This window comes from Dendropsophus ebraccatus, chromosome 4 (genome assembly GCF_027789765.1).
Source record: "Dendropsophus ebraccatus isolate aDenEbr1 chromosome 4, aDenEbr1.pat, whole genome shotgun sequence".
Classification (NCBI taxonomy): domain Eukaryota; kingdom Metazoa; phylum Chordata; class Amphibia; order Anura; family Hylidae; genus Dendropsophus; species Dendropsophus ebraccatus.
The window spans coordinates 153,672,199-153,686,918 of NC_091457.1; positions in this window are offsets into that span (position 1 = coordinate 153,672,199).

Below are 14,720 nucleotides of genomic sequence, written 5' to 3' on the forward strand. Positions count from 1 at the left end.
TCAACATGTTGAAAGACAAACTACAGCAACAATCAGCCGACATCATTCATGTTGACTGGTCGTTGCCTTCTATTACACGAAACGATTATCGTCCGATAATCGTTTCGTGTAATAGGGCCTTTAGTCCTAGAGAAGTAGGAAAGGGCAACATCATTACATTTCATTGGCAGAATAGACCATCAGCCACAAGATTGCCCATGTGCGGATCTCACCACTGCCGGGCGCCATTGTCACCAGATAATCCATGTCATTCACCTCACCTGTCAGTAGTTTTAGTGTTATAGATGATCCGTGGATAGATAGATAGATAGATAGATAGATAGATAGATAGATAGATAGATAGGAGAAAGGAGATAGATAGATAGATAATTTGATTCTTTGCTTTTGCTTTTTATTTTTCTTCCAGATGGATAAGTATACAGCAGCAGGAGGCAATACAGTAATGACCCTCAGTACTGGCATTGGCAAGGGCAAATCATTCAGCTTCAAGCACAGATGGAGAGTGACACCAGAACTAGGACATAAGCACAGATGTATAGAGCTATGTATTCAGGCCATGTTTTTATTGTGATGTCAGTTAAGAAGTAAATAGATTAATAAATATTTATAAACAATAAAATATATTTAATATTTAAAGAAAACACAGGGAATTAATTTATTGCAGTGACAGTACCATATATAGTGATTTTCACTCTGTACCCTTATCCAGTCTAGGGTTTGCAACATATATATTTATATATATATATATATATATATATATATATATATATATATATATATATATATACAGTGGTGCCTTGGATTACGAGCATAATTCGTTCCGGGACCGCGCTTGTAATCCAAATTACTCTTAAACCAAAGCAAATTTTCCCATAAGAAATCACTGATATGCAGACAATTGGTTCCACACCCCAAAAATAATGATTTTGTATTCTGAATAACATGTAAAACAGATGAAACAAACAATGAGAAACAGCAGAATATGTGATATTATAAGTAGTGATGAGCGAGTACTAAAATGCTCTGGTGCTCAATACTTGAGACGAGTATCTCCCTATACTCGAGTGCTCGTTTCGAGTAACGAACCCCATTGAAGTAAATGGGAGACTCGAGCATTTTTGCAGGTGACTCAAGTTCGGTAGAGGGAAGGTCGTGTGAAAACCTGTCAACCTCAGAAATTAATGGAAACACAACGGAAATGGACAGGAAACAGCAGGGGCAGCATGTATGCATTCCTCTGAGGCTGCCTAATGGCACCATTATGCCTAATTCTGTGCAACAGCCTGGTTAAAACAGAGGTAGGCATATGGACCACCCAAAGACTCAGCCTGACACAGCATGGCAGTGAGAACACAGGGAACCTTTAAAACAGAGGTAGCATATCATGAACCACCAAAAAATTCAGCCTGACACAGCATAACGGTGGGGACAGAAGGACCAAGGTAGAAGCGGTAGCCAGTCAGCCTTCCAAAAATTATACCAGACCTAGCATGGCATTGAGCACACATAGAACCATTAAAAGTGAGTGAGGAAGCAAGTGAGACCACCCAAAAATTGGAGTGAGTCCAGTGGCTGGGATTTTTAGTGGACACAAACCAAGGTGCTGACAGCTAACTGGCTTGGCCAGCTGTCAGTCACCATCAAGGGTACACCTGATGCCTCTCGACCGGGGGTGGTGAGGCCACGGCTAGACAAAAAAATAAATAAAACAGCCGGCTGGTTGGTGGGGGGCGATCGGCGGGCCCCCAGCAACCAGTCCCGCTCCTCCGCAGACGTCAGAGCATGGCAGTGAGGAAACAGAACCATTAGAAGTGAGTGAGGAAGCAATTGAGCCTCCCAATAATTAGGCCAGACACAGCATGGCGGAAGAAGACTTGGCTGTTGGCTGAGAATTGAAGGAAGAGGAGGAGGAGAGGAGATACCAAGAATCTTCATGTGGGCTACTCTTTGGCCCACAGAACTATGTCTTCTGGCGCTAGTGATGTCAGATGGGAAGCACATTTTCAGCTTCTGCACCAGGGCCTGTTAAAATTGATTCACTCTCAAACTGCGTTCCTCGGCAGGAATGAGAGTGGAAGTTCTGTTTGTATCAATGGTCCAGGAGGGTGAACACCCAGTAATCTGTGTTGTCAAAAAAATTTTTAACCCGAGGGTCACGGGAAAGACAGCCTAAAATAAAGTCAGCCATGTGCGCCAGGGTCCCAACACGCAAGAACTCCCTCTCCTGACTAGCCTTAATTTCCTCCTACTCCTCCTCCCCCAATTCCTTCTCTTCAGGCCATACACGCTCAACAACTAAGGATTGAGCATGGGTACCTTCTTCAGTGGCGGCAGCAGTTTGCTCCTCTTCTTCATCCTCCTCTTCTTCATCCTCCTCATCCTCTACTCGGTGTTGAGAAACTAACGTCAGGGTGGTCTGGCTATCTAGCGGCGGCTCTTCTTCACCCGTCTCCTGAGACGAAGGCAAAGTGTCAGACTTCAGGCTGAGCAGGGAGTTTTAAAGCAGACACAGCAGCGGGATAGTGAGGCTGATGATGGCGTCATCTCCGCTGACCATCTGTGTTGACTCCTCAAAGGGGCCCAGTACCTGACAGATAGCAGACATCCACGTCCACTCCTCATTGTAGATTTGAGGTAGCTGACTGACCTGACTACCGCTTCTCACAGAGGCCGATATCTGGCATTCCACAATGGTGTGGGCAGCACATGAGTGGTACTAGGGTCAGACTATGTCCCAGCCTCCACCAAGTTGACCCAATGTGCCGTCAGGGAGATATAGTGTCCCTGCCCGCCAGCACTTGTCCACGTGTCCGTGGTTAGGTGTACCTTGTCGCTGACCGCGTTGGTCAGGGCACGGATGTTATCCGACACGTGCTGATGTAGGGCTGGGACAGCACACCGTGAAAAGTAGTGGCGGCTGGGGACAGAGTACCGAGGGACAGCAACCACCATGAGGTTCCTAAAAGCCTCTGTCTCTACCAGCCGATAGGGCAGCATCTCCAAGCTCAGCAGTTTGCCTATGTGCACATTTAGGGCTTGTGCATGCGGGTGAGTGGCAGTGTATTTGCGCTTCCGTTCAAAGGTCTGGTGAAGGGACAGTTGAACGCTACGCTTGGACACCTTGCTGGAGGGTGTGGAGCATAATGGAGGTGAAGGGGCGGGACACCCTCGTGCCTGGGTGGGGGGACTGACAGAGCCAGCACGTGACACAGGGAAAGGAGCAGGGGTGCGACTTGCAGTCACTAACCGGCCTTGGTTCCACTGAGTGGGGTGTTAAGCACTCATATGCCTGTGCATGCTGGTAGTGGTTAGGCTGGTAGTGGTGGCTCCCCTGCTGATCCTGGCGTGGCACATGTTGCACACTACAGTCCGTCGGTAATCCGCAGTTTCTTTAAAAAACCTCCAGACTTGGGAACATCTAGCCCTGGCCATGGGTTTTTGACTCCGTGAAACAGTTGCTGATCTACTCGCTCTGCCCCTGCTTTTCCCTCTGCCCACCCCTCTTCCAACCGTTCCTGCGGGTGAACATGCCTCCCCCTCAGAAGCACGGTCTTCACTAGGCTTATCCACCCAGCTCGGATCAGTCACCTCGTCCTCATCCACCAGCTCCTCACTCTCCTCCTCACTTTGAGTTACATCCATGACAACAACCTCACTGTCTGACAACCGGGTCTCATCATCATCATCAGACACCTCTTGCAAGTCCCCACTCTCATCACCCACTGACTGCGTGAGCTGCATAGTTTGGGCATTGGGACAGATCGACTGATCCAGCTGCTCAGACTCAGGGAAGGGTCCAGAAAAGAGTTCCTGGGAGCATGGTGGTGGTGGTGGTGGATCTGAATCCCTTCTTTCTCTGGAGGGGCCAGGCTGTGGGGAAGGAGGCTGAGCTAATGGAGCAAGGGTTCCACTCCCTTAGGTAGCGTGGGTGGACTGCATGGAAGAGTGGGTGGTGGATAACTTACTGGACACATTATCCGCTATCCACGTGATCACCTGTTCACACTGCTGCGGTTTCAATATCGGTCTACCTTGAGACCCCGTAAGTTAGTCAAAGAAGCTAGGGAGTGGACGTCTGCGGCGTGCCACTGCTACCTCCTCAACAGCTGCTGCTGTGTCACCCTGCCTTGAACCACGGCCTCCGGCAACAGCATCACTTGGAACCCCAACGCCCTCGTCCTCGACCCTTACCCCTGGGGTTCACCATTTTATGGACACTGCACAGTATGGAACATATATATGCCTTGAGTAAGAAATACAGAAATCAGGAAAAATACTTGTGGTCCCACTAGTTTTGGGGAGGGGCTGTATGGTACAATCTGGTAGTGGCTGCACCTATAAACAATCTGTGACACACCCTTTACTCTGTGCAAGCAGTGGTGAACTTAGATAGGCCTTGCGTATGAAATACAGAAGTCAGGAAGAATACTTCTGGTCCCAATAGTTTTGGGGGTCTGTGGGATACTATCCAGTAGTGGCTGCACCTATACACACTCTGTCACACACCCTTACAATGAGCAGTGAAGTTCTAGGCAGGTGTACTACAAATTCCAGCAATACAATGTAGTTCAGCAGCACCACAGCCACAAAATAAAAAAAGAGTACACTGAGCACTTCTTAGGGATCTGTATGCAACACCTAATGTCCCCTTTCTGCCAGCAGCCGGTCACCACAGTGTGCTGCTGAAACCGCGGTAGCAGCACTGCAAGTCCCAGCCAGCAGTCTGTAGTAATACTATTAAAAAACGCTTTGAAGCCCTGAAAAGGGCTGTTTGTTTGTATTGCTAGTATATACCCTGCCTACTGGAATGCTAAATCCTACACTGACACTCTCCCTGACCAGCAGCAGCTCTGTCCCTGATCTCTTCCAGCATACATGTGAGCCGAGCACTGGCGGCTGCACTTTTTATATGGCAGGGTCATCTGATCTGGCCAACCAATCGCTGCTATCGACATGTATGGGTCCCACATGATCGCAGGATGTACCAAAGAGTCTCCTGCATGTTTATTGGCTGAGAAATAGCGCCCAAACTTACAGGAAACGGATGATGAGATTTTCTCGAGTATCGCAAGATGCTTGTCCGAGTAACGAGTACCATCGAGTACCCTAATACTCAATCGAGTACAAAGCTCGGACGAGCACGCTCGCTCATCACTAATTATAAGTTACTGTACAGTATAGCAATCAGCATGTGGTGTATAATGTATAGTAACTGCATAAACCTGAAAAAACTGCAGCAGCATGTAGATACAGGATGGATCTGCAGATCCCCAAAATGCAGTATCGTAGTACAACAGGCTAGAATAGAGAAGCAGGGCTGTGTGGTCACATGACAGCAATGGGCAAGGGGTATAGTTCAGCATGGACCAATCAGGAAGTGAGAATCACAGAGCTGTGCAGGAGGACAGTGACAGAAACTTTTACATACGGCAGTGTGTATGGCTGAGTGTAAGTGTAGGCACATTATAGCAGCAGTGTGTATAGCTGAGTGTAAGTGCAGGCAAATTATAGCAAGAAGGGAGAGGATTGGAAACACAAGGGCTAACAGAGACTGCAGAGGGCAGTAAGGAATGAGCAGGGCAGATGTGGGCACAGTATAGCAGCACTCTCTGGCCGGGGAGAGAAGGGTTACAGCTATGAAGAGATTACCTCCAGAGCCCTGTCCCCTTATGTAAGCCCCAGCCTGAAGTGGATCTGTCATGATTTGGAAGGTGAGGAAGACTTCCTGGGTCAGAGTACAGGGCTGTAGACCCCGCTATGCAAACCATGCCCCTCCCCCACTCCGGCTTCCACCCAGTACAGGGAGCTCTTACACATAAGCAATGCTCTTAAACCAGTGTACACTACCGTTCAAAAGTTTAGGGTTACCCAAACAATTTTGTGTTTTCCATGAAAAGTCACACTTCTTCACCACCATACATTGTGAAATGAATAGAATGAATAATGTTTTTACATCACACTTTGCTTCCGTCCCAGAATCCTCCTTTTGCAGCAATTCCAGCATTGCACACCTTTGGCATTCTAGCTATTAATCTGTTGGGGTAAGCTGGAGAAATTGCCCCCCACGCTTCTAGAAGCAGCTCCCACAAGTTGGATTGGTTGGATGGGCACTTCTGGCGTACCATACGGTCAAGCTGCTCCCACAACAGCTCAATGGGGTTCAGATCTGGTGACTGCGCTGGCCACTCCATTACCTATGATAGAATACCAGCTGCCGCTTCTGCTGTAAATAGTTCTTGCACAATTTGGAGGTGTGTTTAGGGTCATTGTCCTGTTGTAGGATGAAATTGGCTCCAACCAAGCGCTGCCCACTGGGTATGGCATGGCGGTGCAGAGTGATAGCCTTCCTTATTCACAATCCCTTTTAACCTGTACAAATCTCCCACCTTACCAGCACCAACCCCAGACCATCACATTACCTCCACCATGTATAACAGATGGCGTCAGGCATTCTTCCAGCATCTTTTCATTTCTTCTGCGTCTCACAAACGTTCTTCTTTGTGATTCAAACACCTCAAACTTGGATTCATCCGCCCACAACACTTTTTTTCCAGTCTTCCTCTGTCCAATGTCTGTGTTCTTTTGCCCATCTTAATCTTTTTCTTTTATTGGCCAGTCTCAGATATGGCTTTTTCTTTGCCACTGGAATAGCCTTCATTTCTAAGAACAAGAATAGACTGTCGAGTTTCAGATGAAAGTTCTCTTTTTCTGGCCATTTTGAGCGTTTAATTGACCCCACAAATGTGATGCTCCAGAAACACAATCTGCTCAAAGGAAGGTCAGTTTTGTAGCTTCTGTAACGAGCTAGACTGTTTTCAGATGTGTGAACATGATTGCACAAGGGTTTTCTAAGCATCAATTAGCCTTCTGAGCCAATGAGCAAACACATTGTACCATTAGAACACTGGAGTGATAGTTGCTGGAAATGGGCCTCTATACACCTATGTAGATATTGCACCAAAAACCAGACATTTGCAGCTAGAATAGTCATTTACCACATTAGCAATGTATAGAGTGGATTTGTTTAAAGATAGGACTAGTTTAAAGTTATCTTCATTGAAAAGAACAGTGCTTTTCCTTCAAAAATAAGGACATTTCAATGTGACCCCAAACTTTTGAACGGTAGTGTATGTAGCTCCTATACATCATCTTCTCATAAAGACACAATGTATATGCAGTGATGGTGCCCAGGTGTAACCTCAGTACTGGGGAGCTATCAGTTTCCCGTATCAGTATACAGAGAACGGTGCCGGCTTGTTCTGATGGTTGTGTCATATGAAGTCATGCTATCTTGTGGTTGTCAGGATTGTCAGTTGTCCCATGACATAAGACTCCATTAAGAAAGTGTAATCGCTGCGAAAATCCACAAAAACTTCAGATCATCATCAGTGTAAAGAAATATCTGCAGCACCATGTACAGTACATCCTCCATAGGACTCCATACTAGATGAGAAGACTCTAATGCGGGGATGAAGAGCCGTCAGCCCTCCAGCTGTGGCAAGACTACAATTCCTATCATGCCGGGACAGTTAAAGCTTTGGCCATCAAGGCATGATGGGAGTTGTTTTGCAACAGCTGGAGGGCTGACAGTTCCCCATCCCTGCTCTGAAAAAAATATCATATTAGTAAAATATAATTTGTACTCTTAAAGGGGTATCCCGCTCAAACATAATTTTTCATATGTTGCTGCCCATGACGAGACTAACAATTCCGTCCATACTAATTAGAGATGAGCGAACCGGGTTCGGGTTTGAGTCCATCCGAACCCGAACGATCGGCATTTGATTAGCGGGGGCTGCTGAACTTGGATAAAGCTCTAAGGTTGTCTGGAAAAAATGGATACAGCCAATGACTATATCCATGTTTTCCACATAGCCTTAGGGCTTTATCCAACTTCAGCAGCCACCGCTAATCAAATGCCGAAAGTTCGGGTTCGGATTCGGATGGACTCGAGCATGGTCGAGGTTCGCTCATCTCTAGCTACAATGTTTCAGATACAGCCTGCCAGAGACTTGTTTACATCAGCCGTCTCAGAAACGGAGGGGAGGAGGGTGAGACACACACAGATTTTTGTGTCTTCAGCAGAAAGCAGCAGCTGAGAACTGGGGGAAGGAGACTGAATAGATAATAACAAGTAAGGAAAGAAATGTTAGTCTCACCATGGGCAGCAACATATCAAACCTTCTCCTATGTCGCTATCCTTACCTACCAAACCTTCTCTTATATCACTATCCTTACCTACCAAACCTTCCCCTATGTTACTATCCTTACCTACCAAACCTTCTCCTATATCACTATCCTTACCTACCAAACCTTCTCCTATATCACTATACTTACCTACCAAACCTTCTCCTATGTCACTATCCTTACCTACCAGCCCTTCTCCTATGTCACTATCCTTACCTACCAAACCTTCCCCTATGTCACTATCCTTACCCACCAACTCTTCTCCTATATCACTATCCTTACCTACCAACCCTTCTTCTATGTCACTATCCTTACCTACCAAACCTTCTCCTATATCACTATCCTTACCTACCAAACCTTCTCCTATGTCACTATCCTTACCTACCAAACATTCTCCTATATCACTATCCTTACCTACCAACTCTTCTCCTATATCACTATCCATACCTACCAAACCTTCTCCTATATCACTATCCTTACCTACCAACTCTTCTCCTATATCACTATCCATACCTACCAACCCTTCTCCTATGTCACTATCCTTACCTACCAAACCTTCTCCTATATCACTATCCTTACCTACCAACTCTTCTCCTATGTCACTATCCTTACCTACCAAACCTTCTTCTATGTCACTATCCTTACCTACCAAACCTTCCCCTATATCACTATCCTTACCTACCAACTCTTCTCCTATGTCACTATCCTTACCTACCAAACCTTCTCCTATATCACTATCCTTACCTACCAACTCTTCTCCTATGTCACTATCCTTACCTACCAAACCTTCTCCTATGTCACTATCCTTACCTACCAAACCTTCCCCTATATCACTATCCTTACCTACCAACTCTTCTCCTATGTCACTATCCTTACCTACCAAACCTTCTCCTATATCACTATCCTTACCTACCAACTCTTCTCCTATGTCACTATCCTTACCTACCAAACCTTCCCCTATGTCACTATCCTTACCTACCAAACCTTCTCCTATGTCACTATCCTTACCTACCAAACCTTCCCCTATGTCACTATCCTTACCTACCAAACCTTCCCCTATATCACTATCCTTACCTACCAAACCTTCTCCTATGTCACTATCCTTACCTACCAACCCTTCTCCTATGTCACTATCCTTACCTACCAAACCTTCTCCTATATCACTATCCTTACCTACCAAACCTTCTCCTATGTCACTATCCTTACCTACCAGCCCTTCTTTTATGTCACTATCCTTACCTACCAGCCCTTCTCCTATGTCACTATCCTCACCTACCAAACCTTCTCCTATGTCACTAACCTTACCTCACAAACCTTCTCCTATGTCACTATCCTTACCTACCAGCCCTTCTCTTATGTCACTATCCTTACCTACCAGCCCTTCTCCTATATCACTATCCTTACCTACCAAACCTTCCCCTATGTCACTATCCTTACCTACCAAACCTCCTATATCACTAGTATCTAGTCTTCCTATTCCCACCTCCTCTAATAGTAATTGTAAATATTTTAACAGAAGTGAGTTCAAGTATATAGCACTCCAATTCAAAGACTCCATCAGCTGCTACTTGTACCGACCCCCTCTCCGTCCTTTCTGTACACATCACGCAGAACAGTGCGTGCGCCGCGCCATACACAACATAACAATCCCCCCGTAGAGAACGCAGGCCTGGCTTGTCCCCATTTTTTCACTGAATAGAAAAATTAATTTATGTAAAGTACTGAGTGGATGGAAAGCTCCAGACTGCATGGAAATGAGATGTCAGGATTTAATCTCATAAAGAAGAAATGGGACGGATTATAAGCTTTAGTGCGGCAATAGTGTGTCCCACTTAGTCAGATACATTTGCCAGTGAGATAGAGGACAGGAACACCGCGCCGAGCCATGAACCAGTGACCTGAATGCACCGACTTGTAGGATCGGCGCCAAGGTCAGCAGCTCCTTGACTCTAAACCGATGTTTACAACCCTGATGAAGCATCCAACAATTATATAACAGAGAACACTAGATATACACTGCATATACTGGGTATACTGGGTGCACTGGAAATGTTCAGCTTTAGAACAAGCAGATGGCGGTCAAGCTGTCTGACAAGGAAAACAGAAGTGATACTTTCCTACAAACGTCCAAGAACAGGATGATTGGTTATAGCTTTGTATTCTTTGGGCATCTGAATTGGATACAGTATTACTGTTTCAGCAAGGACTGTCCAGAGCCTTCACATAGGATGGAGATTTGCAGCAAAGATCATAAGGTTTTAAAGGAGCATCCCGCCCAAAAAATATTTTTGTACATATAATGCTAACTGGCCACCAGTATTCTGGTATTGGCAATGTTGCTGTAACGTCATGAGATCAGTACTTAGCCCCCCTCCTTTTGCAGGAAAATGCATGCTGTACTGTGTAGACAGGACTTCAGTCTCCCCTGTTTGACTTACTTCCTGATATACAATGTGATCAGGAGCTCAGTGATAGAGTATGTGATCAGGAGCACAATGATATAGTATGTGATCATGAGCTCAGTTATATAGTATGTGACCAGGAGCTCAGTTATATAGTATGTGACCAGGAGCTCAGTTATATAGTATGTGACCAGGAGCTCAGTGATATAGTATGTGATCAGGAGCTCAGTTATATAGTATGTGATCATGAGCTCAGTTATATAGTATGTGATCAGGAGCTCACTGATATAGTATATGATCAGGAGCTCACTGATATAGTATGGGATATAGAGTCCATACAATTATAACACTTACAACACACACACACACACACACACACAGGGAGCAAACCTGCCTGTCACTGAATGCAAGCCAGTGGCGTAGCTACCATAGAGGCAGGGAAGGCGGTTGCTATAGGGCCTGTAGAGGGAGGGGGCCCAGGGAAGATAAGAGCCTCCTGTGTCCTTTTGCTTAACCCCTTATTTACTGCAGTGTGTAAGTAACCCAGTGTTCTCTAACATGCTGCAAAACAAAGGGTTAAAGGACAACTCCCGCGGGACCCCAAAAAAAAAAAAAACACAGACACACACAGACACCATACTCACCATCTCTCCGGTGACGATCGCCACTCGATTCGCCCGCCGTCCGCCTCTCCGTCGCAGCCTTCCGCCATCCAGCGATGTCTCCAACTTCCGGGTCCAGGGGATGGAAAAGGCTGCCAGTGCGCTTGCGCACCGGCAGCCTTTTCATTGGCTGGAGCGCATCACATGGCTTCCAGCAAGCTCAGCCAATCAGGGCTGAGCAAGCTGGAAGCCATGTGATGCGCTCCAGCCAATGAAAAGGCTGCTGGTGCGCATGTGCACCAGCAGCCTTTTCATCCCCATTCACTTTGCATGAAGACGCCGAGGAGGAAGAAGACCCGGACCGCCCCTCGGCTCTGACGTCGTCGTCACCAGATGCCGCCCCGGAGAAGAGGACCGTGACGATCGTAATAGGTAATGTATAAATTCCTTAACTTCCGGGGTGGGGGGTCGGGGGTCCGAAAGTGGGGGAAGGGGGCCAGGCCGGGTATTTAACCACATTACAAAGTTATATAACTTTGTAATGTGTGTTAAATGAGCAAAAAAAAATTTTTGTGGGAGTTGTCCTTTAATAAAGAAGACAATATATATATATATATATATATATATATATATATATATATATATTAGTGTGTAGGGGAGGGGGCCCCATACAGTTTTTTGCTATGGGGCCCCATGAATCCTAGCTACGCCCCTGATGCAAGCCAAACCAAGGTTAACCCTGCTATTGCCAGAGAACACAACAGAGGCAACCTGAGCAGAGAAATAGGCCAGTGTGCAGACTACCAAGTGCATAACAAATTTTTACCATCAGTGGCGTCTTGTCCGCGCGCCCTGAGCCCAGGAGACCGGTGCTGATGCAAAGTCAGGTAAATTGCTAACAATCACACTTTTTCCCTATTTGTCTCCTATATCCTATAAGATGCAGGTTGACACTGGAGGGGGGCCGACCCACCCTTAGTGGAAGGAAACCCCAGCCCCTCTATGATAGGGTTCCATTGATTCTAATGGAGTAACGTCATGGAGGGGCTGGGGTTTCTTCCCACTTGGGGTGGGTCGGCCGCCTCCAGTGCTTCTGCCTGGGCCTGGTGGTACAGTCACTTAAAAAATGACACAGTGCTCTCTGCTGTCACCTCTGTCCATGTCAGGAACTGATCAGGGCAGCAGAAAATTCCCATAGAAAACCTCTCCTGCTCTGGACAGTTCCTGACATGGACAGAGGTGGCAGCAGAGATCACTGTGTCAGACTGGAGAGAATCCACCACTTCCTGCAGGACATACACCAGCTGATAAGTAGGTAGACTTGGGATTTGTATATAGAAGTCATATACCAATCTATATAACTTTCTGAGACCAGTTGATTTGAAAACAATCTTTTTTTTCTCCAGAATTCTCCAGAATCAGCTAAATAATAGAAATGTTATAAAAGAAATCAGCTTAATTTTGGATGAACAATACATGCGGCTTGTATGGTTGGGCTTTGGCTGTCCAGGCATGATGGGATTTGTAGTTTTGCCACAGCTGGAGGGCGTCAGGTTCCCCATCCCTGGCATAGGAGATATATGCGGTAAAGACACGGCTGCTAAATTCAGAGCTCTCTTTTATCGGTTGCAGAATCCTCACAGGAAGCAGCGTACAATGGAGTGACATGGAAACCGATCGACATGTGATTTATAATTTCAGGTTAAACGTCATTGTAATGCATGCGGAGTGTCTCTCAGCGCTCACATGCCGTTCTAATTAGCTATAATTAGTCAGCTGCTGTTAATTACAGGCTTGAGCATAGCTAATGAGGATGTGTGAATGGAGCTGATTTTAGATAGGAGTGAGACTGCCATCTACAGGTGAGCATGAGGAACACCAGCCTGACGCATCGTGGCTGGAAGCACCAAGCAGCAATTCACAAAGAACTATATACAGACGGTGTAACAATAACATATGGAGCCAACTAATCAGTTTTCACTATGACCACCTTGTGAAGGAAGCCTAGAGACTGATAAATAATACACACAGTGATGTCACAGTACAGGGAGAATATACACAGTGATGTCACAGTACAGGGATAATATACACAGTGATGTCACAGTACAGGGATAATACACACAGTGATGTCACAGTACAGGGAGAATATACACAGTGACGTCACAGTACAGGGATAATACACAGTGATGTCACAGTACAGGGATAATACACACAGTGATGTCACAGTACAGGGGGGATAATACACACAGTGATGTCACAGTACAGGGATAATACACAGTGATGTCACAGTACAGGGATAATACACACAGTGATGTCACAGTACAGGGATAATACAGTGATGTCACAGTACAGGGATAATACAGTGATGTCACAGTACAGGGATAATGCAGTGTCCCAGAACATACAGACTACTACTCCTATTATGGTCATTTCTCTTGCTGTGTCAATGCCTGTTGTGGTAAGTTTTTGCACTGCAACTGCTGCTGGTTTTCCCCTAGTATTCTCTGGTAATGTGCATTCTCATGTGTATTCTCATGTATTCCTGTGTATTATTGCATTGTACAGTGGTATGCAAGGCTGTTGATCACGTGACCTGTAACCATGGTTCCTCCAATGGCCGACTAGCTCTGGCCAGGAGCAACCATGTGACCTCCCACTTCCTCCTAACAAGTTAGTCTTCCCCCTGCTGCTGAGCAAGGAGGTTGTGTGTGTCGTCCCTCTCCTGCCTCAGAGGAGTTGTGGATCGAGTGCTCTGCTGTGTTCAAGTCTTCGGCTGTATCTGCCTGCTCAAGTGTCCGGAGTCTTCTCTCTCATCTGGGTGTCATTCCGTTATCTCTCCTCATCGCTGCAAGGATTCACAGCAAGTATTATTCTCAAGCTAATCCACCCAGCAACGCTATTTCTCTCATACTCCTACTCCCATCATCCGGCACGTATTCTCACAGCCTATGCAGCACCACTCCTGCCTTATTTGTCAAAGCCTGCTATATACCCGGTTGCATCCGGACAGAACTGTTGCTACTAGTTACCTCATCTATAATAAAACCGCTGTTACTGAACCCTGGCATTGGTGTCTACTAACTGGTGCCCTGACTAGGTGCAGCGAAGAATCGCATGCCCATCATCACCCGCAGATTCCACAGACCGGCCCTACAGCTGTGCCGCCCTCAGGCCTATACCATGACAAGTATACACCCTGCAGCTGCCCCGGTCATTGCCCGCTCATAACACCAGCACTGCGGAAGTGGCCCCCAGGGGCCAGGGCATCGCAATAATACACAGTGATGTCACAGTACAGGGATAATACAGTGATGTCACAGTACAGGGATAATACACACAGCGATGTCACAGTACAGGAATAATACACACAACGATGTCACAGTACAGGAATAATACACACAACGATGTCACAGTACAGGGATAATACACACAGTGATGTCACAGTACAGGGAAAATACACAGTGATGTCACAGTACAGGGATAATACACACAGCGATGTCACAGTACAGGGAGAATACACACAGTGATG